The sequence below is a fragment of the Pteropus alecto genome, unplaced genomic scaffold (assembly GCF_000325575.1).
Source record: "Pteropus alecto unplaced genomic scaffold, ASM32557v1 scaffold78, whole genome shotgun sequence".
Taxonomy (NCBI): domain Eukaryota; kingdom Metazoa; phylum Chordata; class Mammalia; order Chiroptera; family Pteropodidae; genus Pteropus; species Pteropus alecto.
In genome coordinates this window covers 216409-233630 of record NW_006443124.1, presented here as the reverse complement: position 1 = coordinate 233630, position 17222 = coordinate 216409, and the positions used below count along the sequence as shown (strand labels likewise).

Below are 17222 nucleotides of genomic sequence, written 5' to 3'. Positions count from 1 at the left end.
AGGACAAAAAAAATTGGCCACAGATTTGCAATCCAAAAGAAATGGGAGGTTACTGAATTGATTCTAGCAGAGAAGGACTTTGGGAATCTTCTTTGTTATTTTAATGCATTGCATATTTGTACACAATCAGGTAGGCAAATGAATTTCATTCGTACTTTTACCCTCTCAAACTTAAGTAAAGTTGCCTTATATTATTTACTATTTTGCATTAAAATGATTGGGAAAGTAAAAAGAAAAATTCTCTAGGGAGAACTGGCTTCTTAAAAAATTAAGTCATCCTGAACAAACAGTCTAACATTTAGTTATGGCATTTGTCATAAATAACCTCAGATCCAACAGTTTATAGTGACAAACACTTTGAACTTGTGAGGGCTTTATTTCTCCCATCCCAAGGGATTGGAAGATTCAAAGAGAAAAAAACTAGACAGCCAAGAAAACAACCTCAAAGACTGACCTAGTGTTTGAGTTGCATGTTCCCCGGGCAGTGAGTTATGAGTGCATGTAGATTCTCAAACAAATTAAGAATTTACATCCTGCCTTCAGAGGTTCAAAATGCACCGTAACATATTAAAGCTTCCGAAATGTCCTACAATACTAAAATCTCAGCATTCTGACACTTTTCAAACTTATTTCAAAATGAAACCACTTTTGTAAAAAACCTTTTAATAACTTGTTGCACACAATATTCTGTGGATCTCAATAAGGGAGATTTGGGAAACTACTTAGGTTAGAAAACTAAATCTGTAAGCCAGTTTCAGCTTTAGACAATATGATTGGCCTTCCAAGCCTCTTGTCTTCAATGAGAACAAGAGTGAACGCCTTGGGGGATATCTAGCTTCTGTTTTATGGCCTTTCAGGGGTAAACCTAATTACAGTAAAGCCTGTTGGCCATCATTTCAGAAATTCGGGTCTTATGAAATATACAGTGATTTTAACTAGCATTGCTATATGACCATTAATGGAAATTTTATTTGGAAACACACACAAAAAGCCAATGATGGAACAACACTCTTGTTAAAATAGGACACAGCACAGTTTATATGATGAAAGGACAGCAAAATTTATGGTTATAGATTTTGAATTCAATAGACTGGCACAGGCTTTATTTTTTTCCTCCCGAACAATTTCTTTTTTCATTTCTGGAGGCATTTTTACAGTAAAATAAGTAATATTAACCTTGTTTTATACTTGCGTAGCCTGTATTTTTTATTTCTAATTTTTTCTTTCTGCACAGGCCAGATAGTAAATATTTTACGCTTTGCAGTTCACACAGTCTCTGTCACAACTACTCAGCTCTGCCACTGCAGCATGAAAGCAGTCACAGATAATGAGGAAACAAACGAATGTGGCTCTGTGCCAATAACATTTTATTGACGGACATTGAAGTTTGAATTTCATATCATTTTCACTTAACACAAAATATTTTTATTTCCTTCCGAGCTTTTCAAAAATATAAAAGTCATTCTTAGCTTACAAGCGTTATAAAAATAAATGGCAGGTTAGATTTGGCCTATAAGCCATATTGTGCTGACTCCTTCTTTAAAGCATCCTGCAGACATTTATTTATGGCATTGGGGGCCTCTCTATGGCCCCAGCCATAACCCTCTAGCCTTACCTGAGAGAGTGGGTAAGGAAACTGATATCCATTCTCTGTGGATGCTTCACACTTTCACTCCTCAGTGATCCTGCTTTGGTTGATCAGCGTGAGCCAGTGGAAATACTTGACTGAATAAATCTAGTGTTTTAGAGGTAAAATATACTGTTTTTGTAATACATATTAATTGATAGCCATACAGATTGTGTTTAATTAAGCAGATACAACCTGTAATTCATTTCCTACTAGGAGCGTTCATTCAGCTGAGGGGTATCCAACAACTGAGGGTATTAATCCCCCCTATCCTGCCCTACTGTCCTACTTCCCAATTTGTTCTAAAGAAATAGCCAATGTATTTCTGATTTCTGAGCGAATTCATGAGTTGGGGTCCAGGCAGCAGGAAAAGAAGCCGTTGGTGCCCATTGCTTGCTCTTGGCACCAGTAAATCCCAGACTCCCTGGGGCACCACGTTTCATTAAAAGGAAGTGCTGACTCTGCAAACTGGTGCCACCAATTGGCCTTGGAGGCTGCTTGTCTGGAGAACTTCCAAATATATTCTTAAAAGACCTGCCAAGCCCCACATGTATTATGGGCAATTATTTGCTTCCAACCATTTGGAATAGTGAATGGTTAGTGAGCCAGCTAAGTAATTTTTCATCAGTGGATCACAAGTGATATGCTCTAGAGCTGACCTCCAATCTTAACTAGTGCTATGGTGTCAGAGAGGTTCAATCAGTGATTCCTAGACATCCTTCGTGGATGAATGCCAACCTATGGCTATGTTTTACTTAGTCCGTGGTGAAAAGAGAAGGAGGAAAATATAATAAACTTCTCATAGAGCTAAAATTATTTACAATTTTAATTCTAAGGTTACATCCTTTCTGTGTACTTGTTTAATATTTAAGGGTTGCGGATATAGAAAATTCTTTTTCATCGTGAGAACTTAGACAAGTGACTCACCTCTCTGATCCCCAGTTTTCTCATCTGTAACAGGGGGCTAATAACAGTACCTGCCTCACATAGCTTTTGTGGGAATAAAAAGAGATTATTTATAAAAAGTGGTTAGCATGGTGTTGGTACATGGTAATTGCTCAATAAATGTTAGCTGTTATTACTACCATTATTATAATCATCAAAGTTTTTAATGCCCTTACTTGGCAAATAAAAAATAAAAGCTACCCAATATTGACTTTCCTTTTCTCTCCTAGTTTTATTTTTAGGGGGATGGGATTTTCTGATCACTGAAATTTAGAACTATATAATTTTCAACAAGTGCTATGTAGGTAACTTATTTAAGTCGCTGAAATCAGTGGTGGGACCCATAGGTGACTTGTTTTAACTAGGACATTTAATTGAAAGATGACGGTGCCTCGGCTAACAGACTGGCAATGGGGATGGAAAGCTGAGAGTTTATTCCACATTCATTTTCAACATAACATAATCGGAAGTTACTGATGGTTTGAATGTGGGATAAGAGGGAAAGAACAAAATCGAGAATGAACCTGAGATTTCTGCCTGAGTAGTCAGGTAGATGGCTGTGGCATTTTGCGGAGATAGAGAAGAGGGAGTGCTGAGGGGTTGGGACACATTTGCGTGTAGTCAAGAGCCCTAGTTTGGATGCATAAAATGACTGTGAGACATTTAAATAGTGATTTTAAGTAGGAGGCTGGGGTCGAGTGGCCAGAGAAGAGTGAGAAAGTCGGAGCTGGAGATATAACGACGACATGGGTTTTAATTCTATGGGGACTGATGAGTCTGCCTTGGGAGTAAATATGGAAACAAAAGAGGAGAGGTACCCTAATATTCAAATGTTAGGCAGAGGAAAGCAGTTCATCTAAGGAAACTGGAAAGGAACAGCCAGTGAGGAAGGAAAAAACATTTGTTCTAAAACTTAAGAGAGAAGAGTATTTTAAGAGAGAGGGGGCAATCACTGATGCTGAATAGTCCTACATGGTTGAGTAAAGCGAGAATTATGGGATTAGGTGACCCAGAGGTTATTGGAGATACTGACAAAAGCAGCTCATTGGGGTTGCAGAGGCATGAGCCAGACTATGGGGAGTTAGGAGTGTATGGGAGTTGAGGACATAGACACAGCAAGTGTAGCCAACTCTTTCAAGAAGTTTGATCTAAAGAGAAGCAGAGAAATAAGCCAGTAGCTGAAGCTGAATATAATGTTAAAGGAGGAATTTTTCTTTCTTTCTTTCTATTTTTTTTATTAAAGAGGTGATACTAAAGCAAGTCTATGCTGGTGGGAATCAACCAATATGAAGGGAAGAAACTAATATATCATGTGACCAGGAATCAGGGCTGGCTGCATCCATGTGGAACCAATGCAGGCATACAGGACCATGCATGCAGAAGGGCCCTGCGCTTGGGCTCTAATGACCTGCAGGTGCTGTCTCTAAATTCTTATTAATTTTAGCTTTGAATCTGTGTTTGTAAGTGAGGTCTGATGGGACAGTGGTCCATACCTCAGAGCCTGGGCTCACACACTGCCGCCTCCCCCCAAAAGGGGTCTAAGTTGGTTGCTCCTGGGGTCACCCTGGCCCCTCCCAACTACTGTCTATGGCATAGGTCTGGGTGCTGATATAGGGATGGCTGGGGGTGAGTACCCCTGTGACATCCCCCGATGGGGCATGGCAGTGACCACCAATGCCCCAGGCTGCCAGTTTGCTTCATGGGTGGCCAGACAGAGACTATCTTTTGGACTCTTACCCACCCCCTCCTACCCATCCAGATACTGAATATGCCATGGAATTCAATTTAAAAACAGGGGATGTGAAGATGTACTCACCACTCGGTAACATTCTAGTTAGCGGGGGTGGCAGAGATGTTTAACAGTTATGATGCATTTTATCATCAGACCAGTCTACAATCTGAACATGGGAGGACTGAGGCATAGAAAGATTAAGCCACTGACCTGAAATCAGACAGCCACATGGCTAGATCCTGAATCTTGATATAAAATGAATCTCATTTATTTCAGTTTTAGATGTCTTCCCAGGATGGCCAACCAGAATGGGTTTATAAAATTAAGTAAACGTAGGGGATTGCTTTTCAATAAGAATATGTCAAACACCCATTATGTGCCTACCATTGAATCCTGTTCTCAGAGAACAGAGCCTTTTCATTTCACAGTGACATTCATCTTCACTTCTGATGTAACTCACAGGCGTATCCCTGAGACCTCATTATTACTGGTGTTAGGAGTTTGACATATTATACCTTTTTTCCCTGGAGTTAATTACACAGTTCATCACTACTCCTGGGCTTTGCTTGTCTTCCTCTATTCTTTTTTATTTCAAGGACAGTTTTAATAACCTTCATGCATGTCTTTCACAATTCATTTCACCATCATCATCATCATCACTCAATCCTCAATCTTTTTTAATCAACCTAATTTGTATGATACCTTATGCGATAATTTTGATTTACTTTTATAAAATATTGAAGTCATTGCCACTTTGATAATGTCTTCATTTTCTGTCCAGAGTATAACATGCAAAAAAAAAAAAAAGTTCTAAGACTCGATTGAAACATTAAAAAGAATTTCTGCTTAGGTTTTATGTACCTGATTGGTAACTACAATTTGCTTGCTTACTTTACTCAGTGAGTTTGCACTGAAGACGATGGTCGCAATGTTTGTTATAGTGAACATTTTAGGGATTATCTAATATAAAGGTAGATAAACTTTATTGCAGCTCTTAAGAAATGTGTGTTTAAATATATATTTAAAAGCAAGCTTTATAATTATAAAATAGAACAACTGGTCATATCCCTTCTACCACTTTCTCAAAAGAAAAAAACTAGTCATCTCCGCCTCACACTGTGGTTTATCCTCCAGAAATGAGAGCCCCTTAACCAGTAAGACCTGGCACATGGAGGGCAGGGGTTGCCTTATGAAAAAAAAAAAAATGAAAAATCAAGGTAATGAATGCATCCTGGGTGCTCAGGCCCTCGGCCCTCTTTTCCCTCTTGGCTCTGATGACACTGGCAGGTGGGGCCTCACCCTCCAGATAAGAGAATGAGAGAGTCTTTTCTGGAGATTTTGGCCAACCCAGGAAGGAGGAGGATGGAACGTTACCGACGTTAGAGTTTTGCTAACTCAACATCCTAGCCATGGCTTTCTGGAGTGAAGTTTACTATTGTCAAGATCCATCCATTTGTTTCCATATTCACTCCCAAGGCAGACTCATCAATCAAAAATTTAGCATGAGAACAAAAATTATAGAATGAATGGAAAAGTTCAAAGAAGGTTTAGAAGGTAATTTTAAGAAAATTTCCCAGAATAATGAGCCAACAAAAAAGATAGAAACTAGAGGGTAAATATAAGAAAATTTAAGGGCCCAACCTAGGAGTTCTGGTTCTAAGCAGTAAGAGGTACAGAGATAGAGAAAGAAAATAAAAGGGAACAAACCATCACTACATAAGTTAAAGGAAAAAAAGAAGCAGCCCAGAATTTAAGGACATACGTTTCCAAATTGATGAGCCTCTCCAGTACCCAGCACAATGAATAAAATAAGCATACGTCTTTATGACATTTCAAAATGTTCAATACAAATATACAATTCTGTAAGTTTCCAGAGAAGAAAACCATTACATCAAAGGGTCTGGCACCCAAATCGCTTTAGACTTCTAAACAGCAATGCAAAAGCTAGAAATTAAAGAGAGCAATGACTCAAAATTATGAGGGAAAAGAATTTCCACCCTGGAATTCAATACTCAGCCAAACTCTTAATTGAGTGTGAGTTATAAAAAAAGAAAACATTTTTTATACATTCAAGGCTTCAAAAATTTACCTCCTGTGAAATCTTTCCTACAAAGCTGTTGTAGGATGTAGTCCAGACAAACGAGGAAGTAATACAAGAGGGAGATATTGCATGCAATAAGCAGGGAATCCATCATTAAAGAGGAGTAATGGAAATTCCCATGATGATGGTTAAGGGGAGCCCCAGGATGACAGCTGTAAAGCAAGAAAGATAAACAATCCAGATGCTCTGGTAGAGACATTTTCAGAGATGACAATGTTGCTGATGTGCTTGGACATGTTGAAAGGAAATTTAGACAACTGGAGAAGACTATGAGATTGAATGAGGAAAAAAGATATAGAAAAATAAACTCACATATAAACAAGAGTTATCAACCCCCGCCCCCAAACCGAAACATTATGCAAGAAAACTAATCCTGGCTTACTACTCAGGTGCACATACAACTTCCATACTCATAATAACGAATATTGAATACTGATTTAATTGAAATTATATCAGATACAGCTATTTTTGAAAGATGAGAGCATATTAGGGTAAAACCAAAAGATCAGGAGAGTGAGCCAAATCCCTGCCTGCCATCTTGCAAATTCAATAAGTAATGCCTAAAACTAAAAAGAAACAACAAAATTATACTATTTAGAAGATATGGCAAAACCTACCAAATGTATTAGCTAAAAGAGGTAAAAATTTTAGTTTCTTGGCTAGGAAGATTGGAAAGTGAGAAAAAATGGATCATGGGACTAATATCAGTGTTTTATGATAAACCTATTAGAACTATTTGACTCTTTAAACTGTAAACTTATATATATGTATGACTTTGATAAAAAATAAGAACATTAAAAAGATAGAATGGATCAAAATATTAATATGGTTATCTTTAGATGATTTTGTTTTTCTTTCTACTTTTCTATATTTTTCATACCCAAAGCATATTAGTTTTACATAGCAAATAATCCTCACTGTGAACAAGAAATTGAAGCTCAGAAAGGTCAGGTAAATTTCCTAATTTCATTTATCTTGTAAATGGTGGAGCTAGGATTCCAATGCAATTCTGTTTGACCCACATAATTTTTTTATTTTTCATTGAAGTATTCAATCTTCAATAAGCAAAATATTTATGCTACAATATTCTTTCCCTTCTCCAAAGGTCTGTAGAGCCTCTTTCTACATCAAATGTTAAAACTTGATTGCTTTTATTGGTTTCTCTAATTATTTGCCTGTATACTTATTTATTTATACTCATCTAATTCTAGAAAGGTGAAAAACTGGATTCTGAGGGTACATACACTGTAACAAAATAAAATTTAAATGAGACAAAGTACATTTGATTATCCAGGTTTCATGTTCTTCAAATATTACTGAACAAGTCACACTCAGTTTCCTGAGGTGAGTTAGTCCCAAGCTCCTTTTGTTTTTCCGTCAGTGTCTAGCAAAGTCTTGGGTACACAGATACTCGATGAATATTTGTTTATTTGACTTACTAGCAAAGCTGTGGCTTCTAGAGAAGTGATTTTAGCTTCTTTCCTATCTTACTGTGATTGTCTTAAAGGATAAAAGTGAATCTTTCTTTCTAACAGCTTCCATTTGGGAATGTAGCATGACCAAACATTCATTTAATTAATGGAAAACTATAAAGTCCACCAGAACTATATTTTTAATGAAAGCTTCGATTTTTTTTCCTGTCATTTTTCTCCCTTTCTTGGCAAATCATGCAATGTCCGTTCTTAAAAATGGGCAAAGTGACAGGACCTAGAAGAGGCACTGATTCCATCTTCGCTCTGATGAGTTACACGGTAGACTGTAATATAGTTGGTATGTTTCTGTGCTAGTTTCATACATTAACTTCTGTTGAAAGATGCAGTGATGACATATCAAATACCCCCTGACTTCTGCTGTTAATTATCCTGCTGTTCCTAGGGGTTTTCATCCATGTCTTTACCTGGGAATAGCTGGTGATTGTGAAGTTGATAGGACATGAGAATGGCAGCTCTGGATGCTTCTGAGCTCAGAAAATGAGTCAGTCAGTCCTTGAGGTATTTAAGATGTAAATCCATTGTCTTCAGAGAAATCCGAAGTTATCATACTTAAACAACAATCGGATGGAGACTTTCTTTATTGCCTAGCTCATGAAGAAGCCTTTTGATAAAAAGTTGTCGTAAGACATTTCTTAGGAGGTACATATTGTAAATGGTGATATTCCAGGAAACCAACATAAAAGAAAATATCTTTAAAATTTTTCCTCCATAGCCATTCATATTCTGTAAAACTTTGCCTCCTCCCTCCACATAACAAGTGTTTACCATGTGCCTACATGGCTCCAAGCAGTGTAGACAGAGTGATAAGTAGGACGGGCTCAGTGTCTGCCTCCATGGAGGTTATATTCTTGGCAATTTGTTCTGTGTAAAGTCCTGGCATCATTTTGCCTAATGTTTTGGCAAGAGAAGTGATATTCTGGGCTGATGCTAAGGCGACTCATCTCTTACCAATAACAAAAATCTGCAATAATAATGCTAGATTTATTGAGTTCTTACTTTGTGCCAAAAATACTTGATAAGCACCTTTGATATGGCTTATTTCACCTAGTCCTCATAATAACTATAGAAGGGATACTATACAGGATCAAAATTTTTGAGGAAGAAACTAAAACTCAGAAAGGTTAAATACTTAAAGTTCATAGCTAGTAAGTAGTACAGCCAAAACCCAAATCCAGAGTTTTATGCTCATAACCACTATATTGTATCATGAAACTTCTAGAACTCCTCTGTAACATTATTAAGAAACTTGGAGCCACACAGTCAAATTCAAGTCCAAACCGTACCCCTAGGAGATTTTTTTTTGAAGTCTATAAATCACCTACAAAGTAGCAGTCATATTACTACCTCATGGTGTTTGAGTGAGGATTAAAGAAGATAATGTATGTAAAATGCCTGGACAGTGCCTACACACGTATGTACTTAATAGATAGTGAATGTAATTATCAACTATGACCTAAGATGTGGTGCAGTGCAGGCAACAGAGGCCTGAACTGTAATTTATAGACACCGCTATTAATTTGCTTCAAACTCATGGGCATAAGGGCATGGGTAGAAGGGGAGACTCAAGATCATTGATTTAATAACGTTATCTGCTGAGATCCTCTTCACACCAGGGTTGCAGTCACTCAGTTAGTACATCCTCCCTGTTCTCCTCTGCTCGGTCACCTGTTGAACTCCTACTCGTTCTACAACGCCCAGCTGAAATACTCCCCCTCACCAATGACCTTTTATCTTTTACAGAAGGAAGAGATTTTTCCTGCTTTAGAATCCCTGTGGCTTTGATTGTCGAGAGCAGTGATTCCTAAAAGACAGACCTGCAGACTGGTTCTAGGCCGGTTTAGTCAAAATTGTTCATGGAGATTAAAACACAGATTCCTAGGTCTAGCCTCCAGAGTCTGATTCAGATGAAGCTCGTGAATATGCAGTTGTAGAAGGTGTTTTGTGTGATTTTGATGGGCACATTTGGGAATCACTGTGGGACCCCTCTTGGGGCTCTCCAAACATACATATTACTTTAGAATGCAGTGATTTATGTATATGTTTCATCTCTTTTCCTGGGAGTTATCATTCTGATAGTCCAGTTCAATTCAGGGATAAAAAGGAAGACTATCTATGGGAAAGACTAGAAAGAGCAAGTCCTTTGCAGCACTTTTCTCCCGGTTTAATCACTGCCTCTAGGATGCCCTGCTGCATTTCCCTGGACCAAATTGGCTGTTTCTGCTATACTTTCCCATGACCTCTCTTCTTCTCCCTACAGCAGCAGTGCTTGTGTTAGTTGGAACTTAAATCAATTCTGCTTAAAAAATAAAAATTAAAAATTGAATTATTGGAAGGATATTGGAGATGCCTGCAGAGTAATCAAAATAAAACCTATATGGACATAGAGCTACACACTTAATGCCATCAGGATTCTCCCTTTATCTCGTGATTCTCCTTTGTTCCATGTGTCAGCTTTATTCCCTTGCACCTACTGATCTGCTTTTTTACATTCAGTCAGTTCTGTTCTCACGTTCTTTGTGCGAGAGAAGGAAACGTGCATTTCCAGATCAGAGAATCCTACATGAGAATGTGGATTAAAATGGCTTGGAATACAGTCTTATTCCCGGACTAAGGCTTCTGGCTAGGCATATGGGACATGATGAGTGACAGATACCAGTGACTACACATGGTTGGTGGGACCAGTTGTGTGAGACGGGGTCCATGAAAAAGAAAGGTCCTGCATAAGACGAGGAGAAGCAGAAATATGAATTCTGTTGTCAGCCAAGTCTTCGCCTGGCTCTGAGCTACTTGTTCTGCTTTCTTGGGCACACTTATTTGTGTTTAATGGGCCACGGTAAAGAACACTGTTTGAGCGCAGCTCCAGAGTCCACTTGAATGAGACTCTCCCACACTGCCACTTGCCTGCAATGTGGCCTTGGGAAAATTACTTAATTACTATGGGCTACAGTTTGCTCATCTAAAATCACATGATTGATGGAAAAGAGAGAAAATATATGTAACGTGTTTAGAATAATGTCTGATACTCCTTCCATAAATGTTAGATATTAGCTATTGTTAGTCTGTTGTCCTACTAGACTGTAAGTACCATAAAGGCAGACAAATTGGCTTTCTTTCTCCCTAGTACCTGGCACAATGCCTGGCTATTACTGTGTAAGGAATCGGTAGTAAATGAACACAGCGGACATAGACTGAGTTTGTGAACAATGTCTGTAAGAAGACGGTATATGATACATATAACATACAAGTAAGTGTTAATCGACTATGTTATCAGTAAGGCTTCCCATAAAAGTAGGCTATTAGTAATTAAGTGTTTGGGGAGTCAAAAGTTATACACAGATTTTCAGCTATGCAGGGGGTCAGCAGCCCTAACCCCCATATTGTTCAAGGGTCAACTGTAGTTTTTTTTTTCTCTTGAGGAATTTATCTTGTTCTGGTACTCTTGAACTTGATCAAACTACACTCATTTAATTTGCTATTGATCGGGACCAAATAACATAATAATATCACACTGTGCTGTGCAAGCAAAGCATTTACCAAATAAATTATCAGTATAAGCAAGTTACAGAGGGTCTGTTTTAAGAGGATGTTCTCCCAGTGCACTTTAAAAACATCTACTTTTTAACAATCACATTGGCATAACTGTATACAAGGAAATTATCAATTGTTTTAACTTAGCAGAAGGACTTTTTGGAAGCTTGTTTATTTTATATATCTGGAGTAGACATGACAATTTAATCTAAGGTTGTATTTAAGAAAAAGATTGCAAAAATGAAAGCAACAGTAACAATAATAATGCATGTCAAAAGGTATTGATTTAAAATATAATTACATGCTTTTAATAATCGAAGTAAAAAAAAAATGCCTTTCTAAAAAAGACATAAACCCAGAGAGACAAAAAGGAAAAAATTGATACATTTGACTATATCAAATATAAATGTAAAACTTAAGTTTTTTACATTATTAAAGATGCTTTAAAGTCATCTTTAAAAGCCAAATGTCTAGAAAAATATTCTTGATATGCTAGAGTTAATTTGTTTAACATTTTTAATGTGCTTGCAAATCAAAAAGACCAATAACTCATTGAAAACAGGAAAATATATGAATAGGTAGTTCTCTGAAAAAATATACAAAAATGAGGCTTCATTCAAAGAAATGTAAAGTAAAACAGTAACTCAAAATTTTTTACTTGTCTGATCAAGGACGATTGATTTAACAGTGTTGGCAAGACAGTGGACAAAAGTCTTTCTTATGTGTTATTGGTAGGAAAGAGATTTAATGCAACATCTTTGAAAGATTAGTTTGTAATATCTATTAGATTAGAAAATTCACATATTTTTTGTCCTTGCAGTTCTTTTATAAAGTTTGTCTACAAATGTGGACAAAAGCTGATCAAGAATGTTTGCAGTAGTATTTTAAGTAATAGCAGATAACTGAGGCATTTTTGAAAGTCCCTCAATAGGCTAAATATTTTATGGCACATTTACACAATGAAATAAAAAAGGAGCTTTAAAATAATTAGATTTGTGTGTGATGGTATGAATGGACAGAGATAGTATCATTATTTAGAAAGGGTTTTAATCTATGTTCCTATAGGAATGATAGTATAATGCCATTGCTAACAAATTCTTTAACCAATTTAATAAATTGGTCAACCACTGTTCAATTCTTGTGTATCGTTAAAGAGCTTTTCTCTACCTACCTGTACACAAGAATTTGTTAACAGTGGTTGCCTTCTGGGAATGGAGTTTAATTTTTGGAATGGAAAGACTTAATTTTCATTGCATAATTGTGCTTTTAAAAAAATCGTTTGTAATTTTTAGTTGTCAGTGGGCCAGATATCATATTTCTGGTTTATAGCATCCCATCTTCAAAATCACTGGTGGGTGAGGTTAAACAGGTGGGGACATTGTGATTTGGAAAAATTGAGTAACTTATCTAAGGTCACACAGCTGGTGTCCTTATTCCCTCGTCAATAGAAAGATTTAAATAAAATAAACATCAAGGAGTGCAGTTCTCAATATTCTCACATATGTTCATGATTTGGTACTTCTAAGATTGGGAAAAAAAATTAAGGAAAAAAATAACTTATTTTACAAATATTTTTTCCCTCAAAAATAGAAAAAAATAGATTTTCTGCTATACTTTCTAGAATGCTCTTCTCTCAAATCGCAAGTGTCAGTGTTGTTAAAAACTCTAAAAAGGGTTTCCATTTTTCTTTCCTCTGACACTGTTAATTGCACAGAATGTTGAAACTGGGAAAGTGATATGAGAAGTTAAACAAAGAAAATAAAAACATCAGCACGGGATTCCATGATTAGCATGTTTATGTTAGAAAGACATAAAAAACTTGATTTGACTCATATGATTCTTAACAGAGAGGTGAAGATATCTGACCTTGCTTCCCTTGATTCTACCTCTGGGATGGGTAGATACATAATAAAGACTATAAAAATAGTGGTCCAAAGGCTGGGTCCAGAATTAGAAAGGTGTATATTGAATTTACATGAATGTAACTGAGCAAACTCAGGTGGGTTGATGGTGCCCACTTTTACACTCAAGTGTTGGGTGTGGCTTTGCGACAACAGTCAATTAATTGTCTCCTCAGTTAGTCTTACTTTCTACATGTCTCTAGTGAATTTGAGCCTGCCAAGGAACTGTGATTTAAAGTTTAAACATTTTTTTTATATGATAGCCCCTAAATAAAATTCATGAGCCATATTGGGTCTTTTTTGCAAGACCTTGGATTTTCAAAGGGGTACCTTCGTAGAGGATTTTCATGTGTAGTTTTGACTTAACATCTTTAGAACTTAACCCAATTATAAACTAGTCGCTATATTAATTTATAACCATAACAAGTTATTTAATCGCTCTAAGCTGAAGCATCCCATCTATGTAGATCATAAGGTTGTTGTAAGGATAAAATGAGACATAAAAATGAAAGGTGTACCAACCCATACATAAATGGATCCCTCATGCATATAGAATTTCTGTGTCTGGTTGATAGTGGAGAATGTGTACCTGCCCTCCCTCACCACTACCCCCCAAAAGAGAAAAAAAAAACTCTAAAATAAGTCCTTTTCAGATATTTAGTTTTAAAAATGTTCCAGGTAATATAACATCAAGACCCATTTAATTTCACCTCTTAACCTGATACACCTCCAGGCAACATTAAGGATACTGTACTGACATGATGATTGCAAAGAAGGGGTTAGAAGACCAGTGTGAAAGCAAGAATCTGAAGCAAATAAGAGAAGTATCAAAGGTTGCACCTTTTCTGCCTGATTGTTCCGCAGGCCACAAACCTCGGCCAAACCCTGTACATGAGAACCAAGCACTTCCTCTCTCCACACTAAACTGCTACCTTCTAGACTCCACCAAGACCCAGTGTCCTACAGTGTCTCTGGAGGTCCTTTATGTCCTCTTGGGACCAGAGCCTTTGTCTGAACCAGAAGAAAAGTTTTAGAACCTGATGTGAGGACAAGACACAAGAAGTGAACACAACAGATTAATACTGCTTTAGAGACGGAAGAAAACACTATAAAAAACAATGCGCCATAGACTACAAAATCCCAAACTTGTTGAAAAGACACTGAGGCTTCCTGTTTACCTCCACGTTGCCTGATAATATCCATGGGCTATGGATAGCAGCTTAAGGTGGCTCCTCCCCATGTAATAGTAGTAATACTAGTAAAAGTAGTTAGTGCCAGTTCTAGTCTAAGTACTTTACATATGTTAACTCATTTTCTCTTCTTACAAACCCTATAAAGTACATATTATTTTCATCCCCATTTTCTAGATGAAGAAACAGAAAACAGAAGTCAATTGCCTAGATTATATTTCTGTTAACTGTAGGAGCTGGGATTTGAACCCAGGCAGTCTGTCTCCAGCGCCTGCTCTCAGTCCCAGAGGCTGGCAAAGTTTTCTGTAAAGGGCCACCTGGTAAATGTTTTGGCTTTTATATGGTCTCGGTTGCATATTCTTGATTATTATTTTTTTTTTTACTATCCTTTAAAAATGTAACGCCCATCTTAGCTCATAGGCGGTACAAAAACAGGCTGCAGGCCCACTTTGGTCCGTGGGCCACACATAATTTGCTGGCTAATACTGTATGTGTTGATCAAAGGTTCAAGTACACAGTGTGTACGCTATTCCACATTCACCTTAGGCAAATCCTTTATGCCTATAATACCATTGGATTTCTGTTGACAAAATAATCCATGATTTTGACTTGATTTCTCCCATTATGTCTGAATTTATGAGGTGTGGTTGCATTTTCAATCAGCCTTCCTTCTAACTAGCGATGCTGTACTTAGACATTTAAGAGGGGACTGTAGGGATAGAATAATGGTTTTGCTTCCAGTCACTTTTGATCTGTCATTGGCTTTCTACGAGCTGTATTAGTATACATAAAAGTGACTTTAGGCTCTATGGTGTTGGACTGGAGTCTGCTCTTTAATTGACTAGAAATAAAGGCATCAGTAAGATGCATTATCTTTAAAGCTTTAGGCTTGTCACTTCCTGAGATCTGACCTGACATTAATTAAGGCATTTCTGCTAGTAGAAATTTATTGGAAACCTTGCATCTAATCTTTTATCATTTTTATCAAAGCATAAAATGGCTTATAAAGAGACATTGTTCATAAAATGGATTTATATCACAATGGAACTTCATGCTTTCTAGGTGCCTGATGTATGCCAGGAGAGTCAAAATGTCATGATAACCTTCTAGGGCTAGACAAGTAGTGGAGAAATCTCAGTGAGTTATTGGATTGGCTCAAGATAAAATCTTAGATTTGCAAATAAATCCTGGTCAGTGTTTGTTTTAATACTTCCATGCTACATAGTGTATATATAGCTAGCCTCATGTAATGAATGTGAGAAAAATCAATGCTTTGGTTATGTCAGTTTGAAATCAAGGGAAAACTTACAGATGTGAGTTTTAAGTTATTTTGACCACACACGGTAATATACCAAAAAATTATATCATGATCCAGTACATATCTATCTACACACATATATAAAACCAAAACAAAAGTTTCAGAGTCGCTACTACTCACTACATTTGAGGTGTTTCTGATGTTTTTAAATCCGTTCCATTTAAATTTTTAATGCTTCTCATTACCACTAATTTATTTCATGACTTATGAATGGTTCTTGACTCAGTTTGAAAACCACTTCCTTAGAAGAGCCAAATGCTCACACACTGCTTATATTTACAAGACGTAATTGTTTAGGAGTTCTTGTGTACCATCACAGCTCAATTAGATTTATTTGCTGAGAACCAACTGTGTAAATCACCGTGCTAGGCTCTATAGGAAGTATAAAGAGTTATGCCTTCAACCATCTCAAGCCAGAAATTTTCTGAGTTGCTAGCATGAGCAAAATGACATATCTCTGCCCTCATGGAGCGTCTGATCTAGTGGATGAAAGAAACTCAGAACTCAATGAATTTTGGAAGATAACATAGTCTAGTGAATGACATAAGTAAGCAAGCAGCTTTGTTAGCACTTTTTGGGTAAAAAGTGTTCTCTTCTTACCTAGAAGGGTCAGGCTCATTTTTATAGATGAGAAAATGTAGACTTAGTCTGCCATTTATCACAAGTCACATTGATATTTTGAGTCTAAATCCAGGATTATTTGTAATATACATGCTGTCCCATGTGATCAAATGGGTTTTGTGCTGGAAGTAAAGTGATTTGGGAGTTCAGAAGTGATGATTAACTCATATTATAAACATTTTTCATCCCTTGGAAAGCTTGGAAAGACCTTAAGAGGTCCCTTTACTCATCATTTTTTTCTTTCAGGATTAGCTAATCTAAATATTCTTGAAATGAGAGACAAAATACATCTTTTAAAGAATGATACCTTCTAGTGTTTCACAATATTTTCTGAATAAGCTCTTACGATTCCTCATTTGGAATTTTATTACTCTAAATTCCTCATTTCAAAAACCAGAAAACGAAGTGGAACATTTTCTCAAGATCATCAAGGCAAGAAACTAAAAATCTCCATCTGTCTGGGAAAATCTGTACTTTGTTCTTCTCATCACAAGGCATTTCACGAGCACTGACCTAAGAACCCATGCCACCCATACGCTAAATGTCTACTGCCTCTGACTTTTCGGAGCAGAAGTTTCAAAACGAAAGATGTGAAAGGTCATCTTAACTTCAAAGCACCATTCAGTGGACTTCCATACACATATTCATGCTTGTCTCTTAGATATTTGTGCCGTGGAGATTGGCTCGTTCTATAAATTTATGAGTGTAATAATTTCCTACTTGGGGAAACTGAAATCATTTAGATACAAAAGAGTGGTTGTAGTGA

General features: G+C 36.9%; 1 protein-coding gene across 5 annotated transcripts in view; it reads left to right on the top strand.

Annotated features, from left to right (window-relative positions):
* Window positions 1–17222, top strand: part of STK32A (serine/threonine kinase 32A) — a 94384-nt gene that overhangs the window by 10065 nt on the left and 67097 nt on the right. The window lies entirely within an intron of this gene.